This window comes from Scyliorhinus torazame, chromosome 14 (genome assembly GCF_047496885.1).
Source record: "Scyliorhinus torazame isolate Kashiwa2021f chromosome 14, sScyTor2.1, whole genome shotgun sequence".
Taxonomy (NCBI): domain Eukaryota; kingdom Metazoa; phylum Chordata; class Chondrichthyes; order Carcharhiniformes; family Scyliorhinidae; genus Scyliorhinus; species Scyliorhinus torazame.
This window is the reverse complement of record NC_092720.1, coordinates 199702218-199721510: the sequence shown is the minus strand read 5'-3', so window position 1 is coordinate 199721510 and position 19293 is coordinate 199702218. Positions and strand designations below refer to the sequence as shown.

Genomic DNA, 19293 nt, shown 5'->3' with positions numbered 1-19293 from the left:
CACTTAGCCTGAGGAATGGAGAATCCAGCCCACGGTGTTTGGAATTTGCCGGCCACAAAATAAAATGTCAGGGTGAGAATTGTGTGGGGCGAGGGTAATTTTTTCTGGTGGAAATAAATTCTAGTTGTGGGTGGATTGCAGGCAGAGTAATAAACTCTGATCAGAAGGAAAAGTTGTCAGGTGATAATAGAAGGGAGTAAAATAATGGACGTAAGGAATTACTGGATGGAAAACCGACGTAACGGCAGGAAATACAAAAAACTGGATGGGAATAGAAGGAACTGAGCGCCCTGCTGGCAAGTGTGTGAAGAGCAGTTCTATTTTTGTTTCGTAAATCAGGGGAGAGCGCGAACGCAGTCCCCCACTACCACAAATTTTGCAGTCGAGTATCCCGCATTTGGGGACATCGCAGGCGTCAGCACACCCGAAGTGCAATGGGCTAGCCTCGTCCTGGGCGAACCACCTTTTTGATCATGGTTTCACCCCTGCCAGGTAAGTATGCTTAAAAACAGTACACACTCCCAGCCTACACCACACGTCACATCTTTCACTCACACTTACTGCATTTCCACCGCCGGACTGTCGCTTTAATTAGAATTCACTCTATCAAAAAACGCCGTGTTTCTGCATTATTCTGCCAAATGTGTGAATGTTCCCCTCAGTTAGGCAAGATATTCAGATACGAAGCCCCCATTCATATTTGCATATTGCCCTTAAAAGGAAGTGAACCGCCCTCATGTACTTGTCCGTCAAACCCAGGGACCGTTTCCGGAATAAAACCTTTTCGAACTTTGTTCAGCAAGGAAAGACTTGTCTGAAACGAGGGGTTGGGTGGGGGGAGATTAATGAGGAGGATTTTGGAATGGAAAATATTGATTCATTTTTCCAGGAGAAGCATTATGGGGCAATGAAGAAGTTATTGACAATCTGAGGGATTTTGTTTTGTGGGGGATGGTCAGGTTAATGTTGGAGGGAGGGGAGGTACTGGATGGTCATGGAGGGGGTGTTATTGAGGTGACAGGATGGTCAGGGGGTGATGGGGTGTGAGGGGGACTCTGACTCTAACTCACAGAGGAATAGCTGCCTCTAATATGGATACTCCCAACTGTTTTTTTGCAAAAATAAACTTGATTCATAAAATATCTGAAAGAAACATTACAAAACATTTCAAATTGGCATAACAGGAAAGTGCAATGATGGTCATATTTTCTCCAGAAATTTCACTTTGAGATATTTCAATTCAGTAATGCGAACATTTCAAACATTCCAGTGGTTAGCACTGTTGCTTCACGGCGCCAGGGACCTGTCCACCAATTCAATAAAATCATGGTTGATCTTTTGTGTTTCAAGTTCCAAATTCCTAAGGGCAGCACGTTGGCGCAGTGGGTTAGCCCTGCTGCCTCACGGCGCCGAGGTCCCAGGTTCGATCCCAGCTCTGGGTCACTGTCCGTGTGGAGTTTGTACATTCTCCCCGTGTTTGCGAGTGTTTCACCCCCACAACCCAAAGATGTGCAGGCGGATTGGCCACGCTAAATTGCCCCATAATTGGAAAAAATTAATTGGGTATTCTAAATTTGGAAAAAAAGTTCCAAATTCCTCTATACAGCCCCACCCCAACAATAACCTTTGATTTGCCTGCCTCACAAGAATGTATTTACCTCAACCTTAAAAATATTCAATGACTCCACCTCCACGACCCCTGAGAGAAAGGAATTGGCCACTTCTCTGTTCGAATGTAGTGGGCCCTAGTTCGAGAATCATCCACGGGAGGAAATCCCATCGCCTGTCAACACCATTCAGGATTTCTGAAACACAGAAACATTGAAAGTAGGGACAGGAGTAGGACATTCAGGCCTTCGAGTGTGCTCTGCCATCCATGGCTGATCATCCACCTCCATAACCTGTTCCCCGCCCCCCGCCATATCCTTTCATCCCTTCATCCCGAGACCTACAGCTAACTCCTTGAAAACAAACAATATTTTGGCCCCGACTGCTTTCTGTGGTAACGAATTCCATAGGCTCACCACTGTCTGGGTGAATTAATATCCCCTCATCTCAGTCCTAAATGGTTTACCTCATATCCTTAGACTGTGACCCCTGGTTCTGGATATACCCACCGTCGGGAACATCCTTCCTGCATCTACCCTGTCCAGTCCTGTTAGAATTTTATAGGTTACTATGAGAACCCCCTTGTTCTTCTAAACTCCAGCAAATATAATCCTAATTGACTCAAACTCTCCTCATATGACAGTCCCGATGTTAGGGGTGAAAATATTCACACGAAGACCTGAGTGTAAGTTTAAAAAAGCAGTTTATTATGTCAGAATTCTGGGAGACAAGGTCTGGGGACTCTGCAGCCCCTGACAGCACCTTATCCCACTTGAGCTAAAGCTCACACTAAAGCTTATCACGACTGTTGGGATGCTCCCTGTACATACCCACGGTTGGTTCTCATGAGATAGCTTAAGTTCAGCCATTTTGTGTCCTTCGAATTGCAAGAATAGCTAACAGCCATTTTTTACTATCTATTTCTGCAAATTGCCTCTTCTAAGCAGGCATCTAAGCCAATGAATACCTTTTCTCGCATCAGAACTATTCAAAAGTAATATAGGAGCACAAATGTAGTTACAGGGCCACCTATAATTTATATCATCGTCCAGTATCACAAAATGCCCTCCAGCAAATATAATCCTAATCGACTCCATCTCTCCTCATACGACAGTCCCACCATCTCAGGAATCAGTCTGGTAAACCTTCTCTGCATGCCTCTAGAGCAAGAACATCCTTCCTCAGGTAACAGACTAAAATGGCACACTATATTCCAGGTGTGGCCTCACCAAGGCCCTGTATAATTGCACCAAGACTTCCCTGCTCCTGTACTCAAATCCTCTCGCTAGGGAGGCCAACAAAGTATACGCCTTCTTTACTGCCTGCTGCACCTGCATACTTATTTTCAGCGACTGGTATACAAAAACACCCAGGTCTCGTTGCACATTCCCCTCTCTCAATCTATTGCCATTTCCCTCTCTCAATCTATAGCCATTCAGATAATGATCTGCCTTCCTGTTTTTGCTACCAAAGTTGATAACCTCGCATTTACCCACATTGTACTGTATCTGCCCACTCACTCAACTTGTCCAACATACTGAAGCATCTCTGCATCCTCCTCATAGCTCACCCTCCCACCCAGCTTTTTGTCATATGCAAATTTGGAGATATTACATTTGGTTCCCACATCTAAATCATTAATATATATCGCGAATAGCTGAGGTCTTAGCACTTATCCCTGCAGTATCGCACTAGTCACTGACTGCCAAGTGGAAAAACTGTTTATTCCTGCTCTTTGTTTCCTATCTGCCACCCAGTTTTCTATCCATCTCAATACACTACCCCAATCCCATGCACTTTAGTTTTTCTGCTAATCTCATATGTGGGGCCTTGTTGAAAGCCTTCTGAAAGTCTAAATAAACCACACCCACTGGCTTCCCCTTATCAACTCCATTAGTTACATCCTCAAAGAATTCCAGTAGATTTATCAAGCGTGATTTCCCCTTCATAAATCCATGCTGACATTGTCTGATCCTGCCAGTGTTTTCTAAGTGCTGTGCTATAGAGTCTTTAACAATGGATCTAGAATTTTCCCCACTATCGACATCTTGCTGACTGGTTAATTCCATCTTTTCTCTTTACCTTCCTTTTTAAATAGTGGGATAACATTAGCTAAAATCTATTTATAAGGAAGCAGCCCTTTGGATTTTGGCGGGAGCGGTGCGCAAGGGCCTTCTGGGAGGTGAGTATTTACTTTAAAAACACTTACCTTTGCAGGAGCAGCCCTTTGGATTTTGGCGGGAGCGGTGCGCAAGGGCCTTCTGGGAGGTGAGTATTTACTTTAAAATCACTTACCTGGTCCCGTTTCTGTTCTTCTTTTCTGTTTTTTTTTAATATAAGGCGAGAACCGGAAGTTCGACCCGCGGACTTCTGGGAAGGCCCCCCCAACCAATAAATTCTGGTGGAGAGGAAACCCGAGACACTACACGTGTAGTGTCTCCCACCCACCCTCCTCCTCTAACCTAATAATAAGACCCATTGGTGTGAGGTAAATGCCATATTATATTATGATTATATTATTTTTATTTATTTTTTATTTATTTATTAACCAGATCTTGGTTAGAAGTTAGAGGGATGGCAGGGAAGGGAGTGCAATGTTCCTCCTGCAGGATGTTTGAGGTGAGGGATGCCGTTAGTGTCCCTGCTGATTTTACCTGCAGGAAGTGCAGCCATCTCCAGCTCCTCCAAGACCGAGTTAGGGAACTGGAGCTGGAGTTGGATGAACTTCGGATCATTCGGGAGGCAGAGGGGGTCATAGATAGCAGCTTCAGGGAATTTGTTACACCAAAGATTGGAGATAGATGGGTAACTGTAAGAGGGACTGGGAAGAAGCAGTCAGTGCAGGGATCCCCTGCGGTCGTTCCCCTGAGTAACAAGTATATCGCTTTGGATACTTGTGGGGGGGACGATTTAACAGGGGTAAGCCATGGGGTACGGGCCTCTGGCACGGAGTCTGTCCCTGTTGCTCAGAAGGGAAGGGGGGAGAGGAGCAGAGCATTAGTAATTGGGGACTCGATAGTCAGGGGCACAGATAGGAGATTTTGTGGGAGCGAGAGAGACTCACATTTGGTATGTTGCCTCCCAGGTGCAAGGGTACGTGATGTCTCGGATCGTGTTTTCCAGGTCCTTAAGGGGGAGGGGGAGCAGCCCCAAGTCGTGGTCCACATTGGCACTAACGACATAGGTAGGAAAGGGGACAAGGGTGTCAGGCAGGCTTTCATGGAGCTAGGATGGAAGCTCAGAACGAGAACAAACAGAGTTGTTATCTCTGGATTGTTGCCCGTGCCACGTGATAATGAGATGAGGAATAGGGAGAGAGAGCAATTACACACGTGGCTACAGGGATGGTGCAGACGGAAGGGATTCAAATTTCTGGATAACTGGGGCTCTTTCTGGGGAAGGTGGGACCTCTACAGACAGGATGGTCTACATCTGAACCTGAGGGGCACAAATATCTTTGGGTGGAGATTTGTTAGTGCTCTTTGGGAGGGGGGGGGGTTAAACTAATGCAGCAGGGACATGGGAACCTGGAATGTAGTTTTAGGGTACGAGAGATTGAGAGTATAGAGGTCAGGAGCACAGATTTGACTTCGCAGGAGGGGGCCAGTGTTCAGGTAGGTGGTTTGAAGTGTGTCTACTTCAATGCCAGGAGTATACGAAATAAGGTAGGGGAACTGGCAGCATGGGTTGGTACCTGGGACTTCGATGTTGTGGCCATTTCGGAGACATGGATAGAGCAGGGACAGGAATGGATGTTGCAGGTTCCGGGGTTTAGGTGTTTTAGTAAGCTCAGAGAAGGAGGCAAAAGAGGGGGAGGTGTGGCGCTGCTAGTCAAAAACAGTATTACGGTGGCGGAGAGGATGCTAGATGGGGGACTCTTCTTCCGAGGTAGTATGGGCTGAGGTTAGAAACAGAAAAGGAGATGTCACCCTGTTGGGAGTTTTCTATAGGCCTCCAAATAGTTCTAGGGATGTAGAGGAAAGGATGGCGAAGATGATTCTGGATAAGAGCGAAAGTAACAGGGTAGTTATTATGGGAGACTTTAACTTTCCAAATATTGACTGGAAAAGATATAGTTCGAGTACATTAGATGGGTCGTTTTTTGTACAATGTGTGCAGGAGGGTTTCCTGACACAATATGTTGACAGGCCAACAAGCGGAGAGGCCACATTGGATTTGGTTTTGGGTAATGAACCAGGCCAGGTGTTAGATTTGGAGGTAGGTGAGCACTTTGGGGACAGTGACCACAATTCGGTGACTTTACGTTAGTGATGGAAAGGGATAAGTATACACCGCAGGGCAAGAGTTATAGCTGGGGGAAGGGCAATTATGATGCCATTAGACATGACTTGGGGGGGATAGGTTGGAGAAGTAGGCTGCAAGTGTTGGGCATACTGGATATGTGGAGCTTGTTCAAGGAACAGCTACTGCGTGTTCTTGATAAGTACGTACCGGTCAGGCAGGGAGGAAGGAGTCGAGCGAGGGAACCGTGGTTTACCAAAGAAGTGGAATCTCTTGTTAAGAGGAAGAAGGAGGCCTTTGTGCAGATGAGGTGTGAAGTTTCAGTTGGGGCACTTGATAGTTACAAGGTAGCGAGGAAGGATCTAAAGAGAGAGTTAAGACGAGCAAGGAGGGGACATGAGAAGTATTTGGCAGGTAGGATCAAGGAAAACCCAAAAGCTTTCTATAGGTATGTCAGGAATAAAAGAATGACTAGGGTAAGAGTAGGGCCAGTCAAGGACAGGGATGGGAAGTTGTGTGTGGAGTCTGAAGAGATAGGCGAGATACTAAATGAATATTTTTCGTCAGTATTCACTCAGGAAAAAGAGAATGTTGTGGAGGAGAATGCTGAGTCCCAGGCTATTAGAATAGATGGCATTGAGGTACGTAGGGAAGAGGTGCTGGCAATTCTGGACAGGCTGAAAATAGATAAGCCCCCGGGGCCTGATGGGATTTATCCTAGGATTCTCTGGGAAGCCAGGGAAGAGATTGCTGGGCCTTTGGCTTTGATTTTTATGTCATCATTGGCGACAGGAATAGTGCCAGAGGACTGGAGGATAGCAAATGTGGTCCCTTTGTTCAAGAAGGGGGGTAGAGACAACCACGGCAACTATAGACCAGTGAGCCTCACGTCTGTTGTGGGTAAAGTCTTGGAGGGGATTATAAGAGACAAGATTTATAATCATCTAGATAGGAATAATATGATTAGGGATAGTCAGCATGGCTTTGTGAAGGGTAGGTCATGCCTCACAAACCTTATCGAGTTCTTTGAGAAGGTGACTGAATAGGTAGACAAAGGTAGAGCAGTTGATGTGGTGTATATGGATTTCAGTAAAGCGTTTGATAAGGTTCCCCATGGTAGGCGATTGCAGAAAATACGGAGGCTGGGGATTGAGGGTGATTTAGAGATGTGGATCAGAAATTGGCTAGCTGAAAGAAGACAGAGGGTGGTGGTTGATGGGAAATGTTCAGAATGGAGTTCAGTTACAAGTGGCGTACCACAAGGATCTATTCTGGGTCCGTTGCTGTTTGTCATTTTTATCAATGACCTAGAGGAGGACGCAGAAGGGTGGGTGAGTAAATTTGCAGACGACACTAAAGTCGGTGGTGTTGTCGACAGTGCGGAAGGATGTAGCAGGTTACAGAGTGACATAGATAAGCTGCAGAGCTGGGCTGAGAGGTGGCAAATGGAGTTTAATGTAGAGAAGTGTGAGGTGATTCACTTTGGAAGGAATAACAGGAATGCGGAATATTTGGCTAATGGTAAAGTTCTTGGAAGTGTGGATGAGCAGAGGGATCGAGTTGTCCATGTACATAGATCCCTGAAAGTTGCCACCCAGGTTGATAGGGTTGTGAAGAAGGCCTAAGGAGTGTTGGCCTTTATTGGTAGAGGGATTGAGTTCCGGAGTCATGAGGCCATGTTGCAGCTGTACAAAACTCTGGTACGGCCGCATTTGGAGTATTGCGTACAGTTCTGGTCACCGCATTATAGGAAGGACGTGGAAGCTTTGGAGCGGGTGCAGAGGAGATTTACCAGGATGTTGCCTGGTATGGAGGGAAAATCTTATGAGGAAAGGCTGATGGACTTGATGTTGTTTTCTTTAGAGAGAAGAAGGTTAAGAGGAGACTTAATAGAGGCATACAAAATGATCAGGGGGTTAGATAGGGTGGACAGTGAGAGCCTTCTCCCGCGGATGGAAATGGCTGGCACGAGGGGACATAGCTTTAAACTGAGGGGTAATAGATATAGGACAGAGGTCAGAGGTAGGTTCTTTACACAAAGAGTGGTGAGGCCGTGGAATGCCCTACCTGAAACAGTAGTGAACTCGCCAACATTGAGGGCATTTAAAAGTTTATTGGATAAGCATATGGATGATAATGGCATAGTGTAGGTTAGATGGCTTTTGTTTTTTGACTTCCCATGTCGGTGCAACATCGTGGGCCGAAGGGCCTGTACTGCGCTGTATCGTTCTATGTTCTATGTTCTAACTGTTCCAGAGTCTATAAAACCTTGCAGGATGGCCGCCAATGTATTCACTATTTCTCGGGCCACTTCCTTAAATACTCTGGGATGTAGAATATCGATTTGGCTATTTATTGGCCTTCAATCCTGTGCATAATTTCATAATTTGGATGGAGTTTCGATACCGTCTGGACTTCTTGCTTACGAATATGCATTTCAGGCTCTGAGCCTGCCTGAGTCTTGGCTTGTCCATTTTACCTGCTAGAATTTGCGAGTTTTCCTGTACCTAGTTGGAAGTGGCCATCCCAGATGACTACAAGTTGATCAGCCATCATGTGTTCTCCATGATATGGTGGAATGGGAGCCAGTGGTTAGCACTGTTGTTTCACAGTGGCAGGGTCCCAGGTTCGATTCCCAGCTTGGGTCACTGTCTGTCTGGAGTTTGCACATTCTCCCCGTATCTGCATGGGTTTCCACCGGGTGCTCCGGTTTCCTCCCACTAGTCTGAAAGACGTGCTTGTTAGGTGTATTGGACATTCTGAATTCTCCCTCAGTGTACTCGAACAGGTGCCGGAGTGTGGCGACTAGGGGATTTTCACAGTAACTTCATGTAAGCCTGCTTGTGACACTAATAAATTTCTCTGTATCTCACTGTAAGGGACCTACATTTGTTTTCACCAATCTTTGTCTCTTCTCATACCTATAGGCGCTTTTACAGTCAGTTTTTATGTTGCCTGCAAGCTTACTCTCATACTCTATTTTCCCCCTTTTAATCAATCTCTTTTTTTCTCGTTGCTGAATTCTAAATTGCTCCCAATCCTCAAGTCTTGTTTTTTCTGGCCAATTTCTGTGCGTCGTCCTTGGATCAAATACTATCTCTAATTTCCCTTGCAAGCCAATTGTTTGGCCACCTTTCCCGTTTTATTTTTGCACCAGACAAGAACGAACAATTGTTGCAGTTCACCCATGCACTCTTTGAATGTTTTCTATTGCTTATCCATTGTCATCCCCTTAAATTACATTCCCCAATCAATCAGGGCCATCTTGCGCCTCATATCATCGTAGTTTTCTTTATTTAGATTCAGGACCCTACTCTCACAACAGCTACTTCACTTTCCATCTCGATGAAGAATTCGATCATATTATGGTCACTCATTCCCAAAAGGCCTTGCACAACTAGATTGCTAATTATTCCATTCTCATTACACAATACCCAATCTAGTATTCTCTAGTCGGATCCTCAAAGTATTGGTCCAGAAATGCTCAGGAAATCAGAAGCACAAAGGGACTTGGGAGTCCTTGTTCAAGTTTCTCTGAAAGTTATTGTGCAGGTTCAGTCGGCAGTTAGGAAGCCAAATGTAATGTTAGCATTGGGGTGGAAAAAAATCAAGTTTGCCTTGAGAGGGACTGTGGAGGGGTTTGCCCTGAGATGGAAACTGTTTATTGACTTCTTCAAGGATAGTTAAGAGGTCAGCGGACAGGACGTTGGGGTTGTAAAAGGAGGCAGAGTGGGTGGTGGATGAAGGCAGGGAGAGTGGGGCGGTGGGGTGTTGGTTGTTTATTTATTATGTCATTTCCTGTCTGTTCTCTTTTTGGTTTTGGTTGTGTTCTTTTTAATAAATTTAGAGTACCCAATTCATTTCTTCCAATTATGGGGCAATTTAGTGTGGCCAATCCGCCTAGCCTGCACATCTTTGGGTTGTAGTGGCGTAACCCACGCAAACATGGGGAGAATGTGCAAACTCCACAGGGACAGTGAATCAGAGCCGGGATCGAACCTGGGACCTCGGCGCCGTGAGGCAGCAGTGCTAACCACTGTGACACCATGCTGCCCTTGGTTTTGGTTGTTTAATGTATCTATGTTAATGCCTTAATAAAAACATTTTTTTAAAAACATGGTTGTTATTTCAAAAGGTGAGGGGCCGCTGCTGCCTGTTTCCAAAGCTAAATGTCAATGAGTTGATAGCTGACTGATGATGTGAGTTTGGATTTATACAGAGAGATACGGGGACTGCTGGAAGTATTATGGGAAGTGGGCAAATTGTAGGAGTAACAAAATGGGGCGGGATTCTCCGCAGCCCGATGACGAAATCGGACACAATGATCGGGTGGAATATAGCTCCAGATGCTGGAAACAGGGCAGGCACCGGTTTGACTCCGGGTCGCGATGTTCCGCCCCTTCCAAATTGGTGTCATCGGGACAACCCACAATGCTCCATCTCCGATGGGCCGAGTTCTCGATGTTCCAGCCCACGTGTGATGCCAGCGGTCAGGAGCCTGGCGTTCAGGCTGCGGAGAGAGAGGGAGGGCATGCGGACAGTGTCCAGCGCCGCCACACTTGGTCGTGATCAGTGCCACGGGATGGGGGGCTTCTGCCAGGACTGAGGAGCGTGGTGGCAGGTGGCCAGGAGATGGGCTGTTTCAGGGTGGGCGGGTACGCGCTCCAGCACGGGCAGTGCCATCTTTTCCGGCGCATGTGTGGGGGTTGTAGGTATATGGGCGGCTGCAGCTTATCAGCCCTGTGCATGTGCAGCACGGGACCTGCCGATTCTCCAACCATTTTCCGCGCGTTCCACGAGTGTTTCACGCAATGCCAGTGCTAGCCACCCACCGGTAGCGGAATTGGTGAGGGTTTCACGTCAATTTTCCCATCGTGAAACTCCACGGATCCTCCGTTGGCATCAGCACTTAGCCTGAGGAATGGAGAATCCAGCCCACGGTGTTTGGAATTTGCCGGCCACAAAATAAAATGTCAGGGTGAGAATTGTGTGGGGCGAGGGTAATTTTTTCTGGTGGAAATAAATTCTAGTTGTGGGTGGATTGCAGGCAGAGTAATAAACTCTGATCAGAAGGAAAAGTTGTCAGGTGATAATAGAAGGGAGTAAAATAATGGACGTAAGATATTACTGGATGGAAAACCGACGTAACGGCAAGAAATACAAAAAACTGGATGGGAATAGAAGGAATTGAGCGCCCTACTGGCAAGTGTGCGAAGACCAGTTCTATTTTTGTTTCGTAAATCAGGGGAGAGCGCGAACGCAGTCCCCCACTACCACAAATTTTGCAGTCGAGTATCCCGCATTTGGGGACATCGCAGGCGTCAGCACACCCGAAGTGCAATGGGCTAGCCTCGTCCTGGGCGAACCACCTTTTTGATCATGGTTTCACCCCTGCCAGGTAAGTATGCTTAAAAACAGTACACACTCCAAGCCTACACCACACATCACATCTTACACTCACACTTACTGCATTTCCACCGCCGGACTGTCGCTTTAATTAGAATTCACTCTATCAAAAAACGCCGTGTTTCTGCATTATTCTGCCAAATGTGTGAATGTTCCCCTCAGTTAGGCAAGATATTCAGATACGAAGCCCCCAGTCATATTTGCATATTGCCCTTAAAAGGAAGTGAACCGCCCCTCATGTACTTGTCCGTCAAACCCAGGGACCGTTTCCGGAATAAAACCTTTTCGAACTTTGTTCAGCAAGGAAAGACTTGTCTGAAACGAGGGGTTGGGTGGGGGGAGATTAATGAGGAGGATTTTGGAATGGAAAATATTGATTCATTTTTCCAGGAGAAGCATTATGGGGCAATGAAGAAGTTATTGACAATCTGAGGGATTTTGTTTTGTGGGGGATGGTCAGGTTAATGTTGGAGGGAGGGGAGGTACTGGATGGTCATGGAGGGGGTGTTATTGAGGTGACAGGATGGTCAGGGGGTGATGGGGTGTGAGGGGGACTCTGACTCTAACTCACAGAGGAATAGCTGCCTCTAATATGGATACTCCCAACTGTTTTTTTGCAAAAATAAACTTGATTCATAAAATATCTGAAAGAAACATTACAAAACATTTCAAATTGGCATAACAGGAAAGTGCAATGATGGTCATATTTTCTCCAGAAATTTCACTTTGAGATATTTCAATTCAGTAATGCGAACATTTCAAACATTCCAGTGGTTAGCACTGTTGCTTCACGGCGCCAGGGACCTGTCCACCAATTCAATAAAATCATGGTTGATCTTTTGTGTTTCAAGTTCCAAATTCCTAAGGGCAGCACGTTGGCGCAGTGGGTTAGCCCTGCTGCCTCACGGCGCCGAGGTCCCAGGTTCGATCCCAGCTCTGGGTCACTGTCCGTGTGGAGTTTGTACATTCTCCCCGTGTTTGCGAGTGTTTCACCCCCACAACCCAAAGATGTGCAGGCTAGGTGGATTGGCCACGCTAAATTGCCCCATAATTGGAAAAAATTAATTGGGTATTCTAAATTTGGAAAAAAAGTTCCAAATTCCTCTTTACAGCCCCACCCCAACAATAACCTTTGATTTGCCTGCCTCACAAGAATGTATTTACCTCAACCTTAAAAATATTCAATGACTCCACCTCCACGACCCCTGAGAGAAAGGAATTGGCCACTTCTCTGTTCGAATGTAGTGGGCCCTAGTTCGAGAATCATCCACGGGAGGAAATCCCATCGCCTGTCAACACCATTCAGGATTTCTGAAACACAGAAACATTGAAAGTAGGGACAGGAGTAGGACATTCAGGCCTTCGAGTGTGCTCTGCCATCCATGGCTGATCATCCACCTCCATAACCGGTTCCCCCCCCCCCCCCCGCCATATCCTTTCATCCCTTCATCCCGAGACCTACAGCCAACTCCTTGAAAACAAACAATATTTTGGCCCCGACTGCTTTCTGTGGTAACGAATTCCATAGGCTCACCACTGTCTGGGTGAATTAATATCCCCTCATCTCAGTCCTAAATGGTTTACCTCATATCCTTAGACTGTGACCCCTGGTTCTGGATATACCCACCGTCGGGAACATCCTTCCTGCATCTACCCTGTCCAGTCCTGTTAGAATTTTATAGGTTACTATGAGAACCCCCTTGTTCTTCTAAACTCCAGCAAATATAATCCTAATCGACTCAAACTCTCCTCATATGACAGTCCCGATGTTAGGGGTGAAAATATTCACACGAAGACCTGAGTGTAAGTTTAAAAAAGCAGTTTATTATGTCAGAATTCTGGGAGACAAGGTCTGGGGACTCTGCAGCCCCTGACAGCACCTTATCCCACTTGAGCTAAAGCTCACACTAAAGCTTATCACGACTGTTGGGATGCTCCCTGTACATACCCACGGTTGGTTCTCATGAGATAGCTTAAGTTCAGCCATTTTGTGTCCTTCGAATTGCAAGAATAGCTAACAGCCATTTTTTACTATCTATTTCTGCAAATTGCCTCTTCTAAGCAGGCATCTAAGCCAATGAATACCTTTTCTCGCATCAGAACTATTCAAAAGTAATATAGGAGCACAAATGTAGTTACAGGGCCACCTATAATTTATATCATTGTCCAGTATCACAAAATGCCCTCCAGCAAATATAATCCTAATCGACTCCATCTCTCCTCATACGACAGTCCCGCCATCTCAGGAATCAGTCTGGTAAACCTTCTCTGCATGCCTCTAGAGCAAGAACATCCTTCCTCAGGTAACAGACTAAAATGGCACACTATATTCCAGGTGTGGCCTCACCAAGGCCCTGTATAATTGCACCAAGACTTCCCTGCTCCTGTACTCAAATCCTCTCGCTAGGGAGGCCAACAAAGTATACGCCTTCTTTACTGCCTGCTGCACCTGCATACTTATTTTCAGCGACTGGTATACAAAAACACCCAGGTCTCGTTGCACATTCCCCTCTCTCAATCTATTGCCATTTCCCTCTCTCAATCTATAGCCATTCAGATAATGATCTGCCTTCCTGTTTTTGCTACCAAAGTTGATAACCTCGCATTTACCCACATTGTACTGTATCTGCCCACTCACTCAACTTGTCCAACACACTGAAGCATCTCTGCATCCTCCTCATAGCTCACCCTCCCACCCAGCTTTTTGTCATATGCAAATTTGGAGATATTACATTTGGTTCCCACATCTAAATCATTAATATATATCGCGAATAGCTGAGGTCTTAGCACTTATCCCTGCAGTACCGCACTAGTCACTGACTGCCAAGTGGAAAAACTGTTTATTCCTGCTCTTTGTTTCCTATCTGCCACCCAGTTTTCTATCCATCTCAATACACTACCCCAATCCCATGCACTTTAGTTTTTCTGCTAATCTCATATGTGGGGCCTTGTTGAAAGCCTTCTGAAAGTCTAAATAAACCACACCCACTGGCTTCCCCTTATCAACTCCATTAGTTACATCCTCAAAGAATTCCAGTAGATTTATCAAGCGTGATTTCCCCTTCATAAATCCATGCTGACATTGTCTGATCCTGCCAGTGTTTTCTAAGTGCTGTGCTATAGAGTCTTTAACAATGGATCTAGAATTTTCCCCACTATCGACATCTTGCTGACTGGTTAATTCCATCTTTTCTCTTTACCTTCCTTTTTAAATAGTGGGATAACATTAGCTAAAATCTATTTATGAGGAAGCAGCCCTTTGGATTTCGGTGGGAGCGCTGCGCAAGGGCCTTCTGGGAGGTGAGTATTTACTTTAAAAACACTTACCTTTGCAGGAGCAGCCCTTTGGATTTTGGCGGGAGCGGTGCGCAAGGGCCTTCTGGGAGGTGAGTAGTTACTTTAAAATCACTTACCTGGTCCCGTTTCTGTTCTTCTTTTCTGTTTTTTTTTTATATAAGGCGGGAACCGGAAGTTCGACCCGCGGAATTCTGGGAAGGCCCCCCCAACCAATAAATTCTGGTGGAGAGGAAACCCGAGACACTACACGTGTAGTGTCTCCCACCCACCCTCCTCCTCTCACCTAATAATAAGACCCATTGGTGTGAGGTAAGTGCCATATTATATTATGATTATATTATTTTTATTTATTTTTTATTTATTTATTAACCAGATCTTGCTGTACAAAACTCTGGTACGGCCGCATTTGGAGTATTGCGCACAGTTCTGGTCACCGCATGAGAGGAAGGACGTGGAAGCTTTGGAGCGGGTGCAGAGGAGATTTACCAGGATGTTGCCTGGTATAGAGGGAAAATCTTATGAGGAAAGGCTGATGGACTTGAGGTTGTTTTCTTTAGAGAGAAGACGGTTAAGAGGAGACTTAATAGAGGCATACAAAATGATCAGGGGGTTAGATAGGGTGGACAGTGAGATCCTTCTCCCGCGGATGGAAATGGCTAGCACGAGGGGACATAGCCTTAAACTGAGGGGTAATAGATATAGGACAGAGGTCAGAGGTAGGTTCTTTACACAAAGAGTGGTGAGGCCGTGGAATGCCCTACCTGCAACAGTAGTGAACTCGCCAACATTGAGGGCATTTAAAAGTTTATTGGATAAGCATATGGATGATAATGGCATAGTGTAGGTTAGATGGCTTTTGTTTTTTGACTTCCCATGTCGGTGCAACATCGTGGGCCAAAGGGCCTGTACTGCGCTGTATCGTTCTATGTTCTATGTTCTAACTGTTCAAGAGTCTATAAAACCTTGCAGGATGACCGCCAATGTATTCACTATTTCTCGGGCCACTTCCTTAAATACTCTGGGATGTAGAATATCGATTTGGCTATTTATTGGCCTTCAATCCTATGCATAATTTCATAATTTGGACGGAGTTTCGATACCATCTGGACTTCTTGCTTACGGATATGCATTTCAGGCTCTGAGCCTGCCTGAGTCTTGGCTTGTCCATTTTACCTGCCAGGCTTTGTGAGTTTTACTGTACCTAGTTGGAAGTGGCCATCCCAGATGGCTACAAGTTGATCAGCCATCATGTGTTCTCCATGATATGGTGGAATAGGAACCAGTGGTTAGCACTGTTGTTTCACAGTGGCAGGGTCCCAGGTTCGATTCCCAGCTTGGGTCACTGTCTGTCTGGAGTTTGCACATTCTCCCCGTATCTGCATGGGTTTCCACCGGGTGCTCCAGTTTCCTCCCACTAGTCTGAAAGACGTGCTTGTTAGGTTTATTGGACATTCTGAATTCTCCTTCAGTGTACTCGAACAGGTGCCGGAGTGTGGCGACTAGGGGATTTTCACAGTAACTTCATGTAAGCCTGCTTGTGACACTAATAAATTTCTCTGTATCTCACTGGAAGGGACCTACATTTGTTTTCACCAATCTTTGTCTCTTCACATACCTAGAGACGCTTTTACAGTCAGTTTTTATGTTGCCTGCAAGCTTACTCTCATACTCTATTTTCCCCCTTTTAATCAATCTCTTTGTTCTTGTTGCTGAATTCTAAATTGCTCCCAAACCTCAAGTCTTGTTTTTTCTGGCCAATTTCTGTGCGTCGTCCTTGGATCAAATACTATCTCTAATTTCCCTTGCAAGCCAATGTTTGGCCAACTTTCCTGTTTTATTTTTGCACCAGACAGGAACAAACAATTGTTGCAGTTCACCCATGCACTCTTTGAATGTTTTCTATTGCCTATCCATTGTCATCCCCTTAAATTACATTCCCCAATCAATCAGGGCCATCTTGCGCCTCATATCATCGTAAGTTTCTTTATTTAGATTCAGGACCCTACCTTCACAACAGCTACTTCACTTTCCATCTTGATGAAGAATTTGATCATATTATGGTCGCTCATTCCCAAAAGACCATGCACAACTAGATTGCTAATTATTCCATTCTCATTACACAATACCCAATCTGGTATTCTCTAGTCGGATCCTCAAAGTATTGGTCCAGAAATGGTCAGGAAATCAGAAGCACAAAGGGACTTGGGAGTCCTTGTTCAAGTTTCTCTGAAAGTTATCGTGCATTTTCAGTCGGCAGTTAGGAAGCCAAATGTAATGTTAGCATTGGGGTGGAAAAAAATCAAGTTTGCCTTGAGAGGGACTTTGGAGGGGTTTGCCCTGAGCTAGAAACAGTTTATTGACTTCTTGAAGGATAGTTAAGAGGTCAACGGGCGGGACGTTGGGGTTGTAAAAGGAGGCAGATCGGGTGGAGGATGAAGGCAGGGAGAGTGGGGTGTTGGTTGTTTATTTATTATGTCATTTCCTGTTTGTTCTCTTTTTGGTTTTGCTTGTGTTCTTTTTAATAAATTTAGAGTATCCAATTCATTTTTTCCAAATAAGAGGCAATTTAGCGTGTCCAATCCACCTACCCTGCACATCTTTGGGTTGTAGGGGCGTGACCCACGCAAACACGGGGAGAATGTGCAAACTCCACAGGGCCAGTGACCCAGAGCCGGGAGCGAAACTGGGACCTCAGCGCCGCTAGGCAGCAGTGCTAACCACTGTGCTGCCCTTGGTTTTGGTTGTTTAATGTATCTATGTTAATTCCTTAATAAAAACAATTTTTAAAAAAACATGGTTGTTATTTCAAAAGGTGAGGGGCGGCTGCTGCCTGTTTCCATAGCTAAATGTCAATGAGTTAATAGCTGACTGATGATGTGAATTTGGATTTGTACACAGAGATATGGGGACTGCTGGAAGGAATATGGGAAGTGGGCAAATTGTAGGAGTAACAAAATGGGGCGGGATTCTCCGCAGCCCGATGACGAAATCGGACACAATGATTGGGCGGAGAATAGCTCCAGATGCTGGAATCAGGGCAGGCACCGGTTTGACTCCGGGTCGCGATGTTCCGCCCCCTCCAAATTGGTGTCATCGGGACAACCCACAATGCTCCATCTCCGATGGGCCGAGTTCTCGATGTTCCAGACCACGTGTGATGCCAGCGGTCAGGAGCCTGGCGTTCAGGCTGCGGAGAGAGAGGGAGGGCATGCGGACAGTATCCAGCGCCGCCACACTCTGTCATGATCAGTGCTACGGGCTGGAGTCCTTCTGCCAGGACTGAGGGGCGAGGTGACAGGTGGCCAGGAGATGGGCTGTTTCAGGGTGAGCGGGAACGCGCTCCAGCACGGGCAGTGCCATCTTTTCCGGCGCATGTGTGGGGGTTGTAGGTATATGGGCGGCTGCAGCTTGTCAGCCCTGCGCATGTGCCGCTTCTCCAACCATTTTCCGCTCGATCCACGAGTGTTTCACGCAACGCCGGTGCTAGCCACTCACTGATGGCGGAGTTGGTGAGGGTTTTGCGTCAATTTTCCTGTCGTGAAGCTCCACATATCCTCCGTTGGCATCAGCAGTTAGCCTGAGGAATGGAGAATCCAGCCCACAGTGTTTGCAATTTGCCGGCCACAGATAAAATGTCAGGGGGAGAATTATGTGGTGTGAGGGTTATTTTTTCTGGTGGAAATAAATTCTCATTGTAGGTCGATTGCAGGCGATGTAATGAACTCTGATCAGAAGGAATAATTGTGTGGAGATAATGGTAGGGAGTAAAATAATGGACGGAGGCAGCTATTGTATGGGTAAGACGACATAACTGGAGCAAATGCGAAGGACTGGATGGGTATAGAAGGAATTGAGCGCCCTGCTGGCAAGTGTGTGAAGAACAGTTCTATTTTTATTTCGTAAATCAGGGGAGAGCGCGAACGCAGTCCCCCACTACCACAAATTTTGCAGTCGAGTATCCCGCATTTGGGGACATCGCAGGCGTCAGCACACCCGAAGTGCAATGGGCTAGCCTCGTCCTGGGCGAACCACCTTTTTGATCATGGTTTCACCCCTGCCAGGTAAGTATGCTTAAAAACACGACACACTCCCAGCCCACACCACACATCACATCTTTCACTCACACTTACTGCATTTCCACCGGACTGTCGCTTTCATTAGAATTCACTCTATCAAATAAGACCGTCTTTCTGCATTATTCTGACAAATGTTTGAATGTTCCACTCAGTTAAGGAAGAGATTCAGATACAAAACCCACCATTCTTATTTGCATATTGCCCTTAAATGGAAGTGAACCGTTCCTCATGTACTTGTCCGTCAAACCCAGGGATCGTTTCCGGAAATAAAACCTTTTCTGCCTTACTTTGTTCAGCAAGGAAAGACTTTGCTGAAACGAGGGGCTGGGTGGAGGGAGATTAATGAGGAGGATTTTGGAATGGAAAATATTGATTCATTTTTCCAGGAGAAGCATTATGGGGCGATGAAGAAGTTATTGACAACCGGAGGGATTTTGTTTTTTGGGGGGGGGGGGGGGGGGGTCAGGTTAATGTTGGAGGGAGGGGAGGTACTGGATGGTCATGGAGGGGGTGTTATTGAGGTGACAGGGTGGTCAGGGGGTGATGGGGTGTGAGGGGGACTCTGACTCTAACTCACAGAGGACTAGCTGCCTCTAATATGGATACTCCCAACTGTTTTTGCAAAAATAAACTTTATTCATAAAACATCTGAAAGAAATATTAC

At 46.0% G+C, this 19293-nt stretch overlaps 3 non-coding genes across 3 annotated transcripts; all 3 read right to left on the bottom strand.

The window, feature by feature from the left end:
• Positions 1–336: 336 nt before the first annotated feature.
• On the bottom strand, positions 337–500 carry LOC140390612 (U1 spliceosomal RNA). The gene has a single exon (XR_011934672.1). It is a non-coding gene; the product is annotated as a U1 spliceosomal RNA (small nuclear RNA).
• Positions 501–11092: 10592 nt separating this feature from the next.
• Positions 11093–11256, bottom strand: LOC140390611 (U1 spliceosomal RNA). The gene has a single exon (XR_011934671.1). It is a non-coding gene; the product is annotated as a U1 spliceosomal RNA (small nuclear RNA).
• A 7202-nt stretch (positions 11257–18458) lies between these two features.
• LOC140390610 (U1 spliceosomal RNA) lies at positions 18459–18622 on the bottom strand. Its single transcript, XR_011934670.1, has one exon. It is a non-coding gene; the product is annotated as a U1 spliceosomal RNA (small nuclear RNA).
• Positions 18623–19293: the final 671 nt, after the last annotated feature.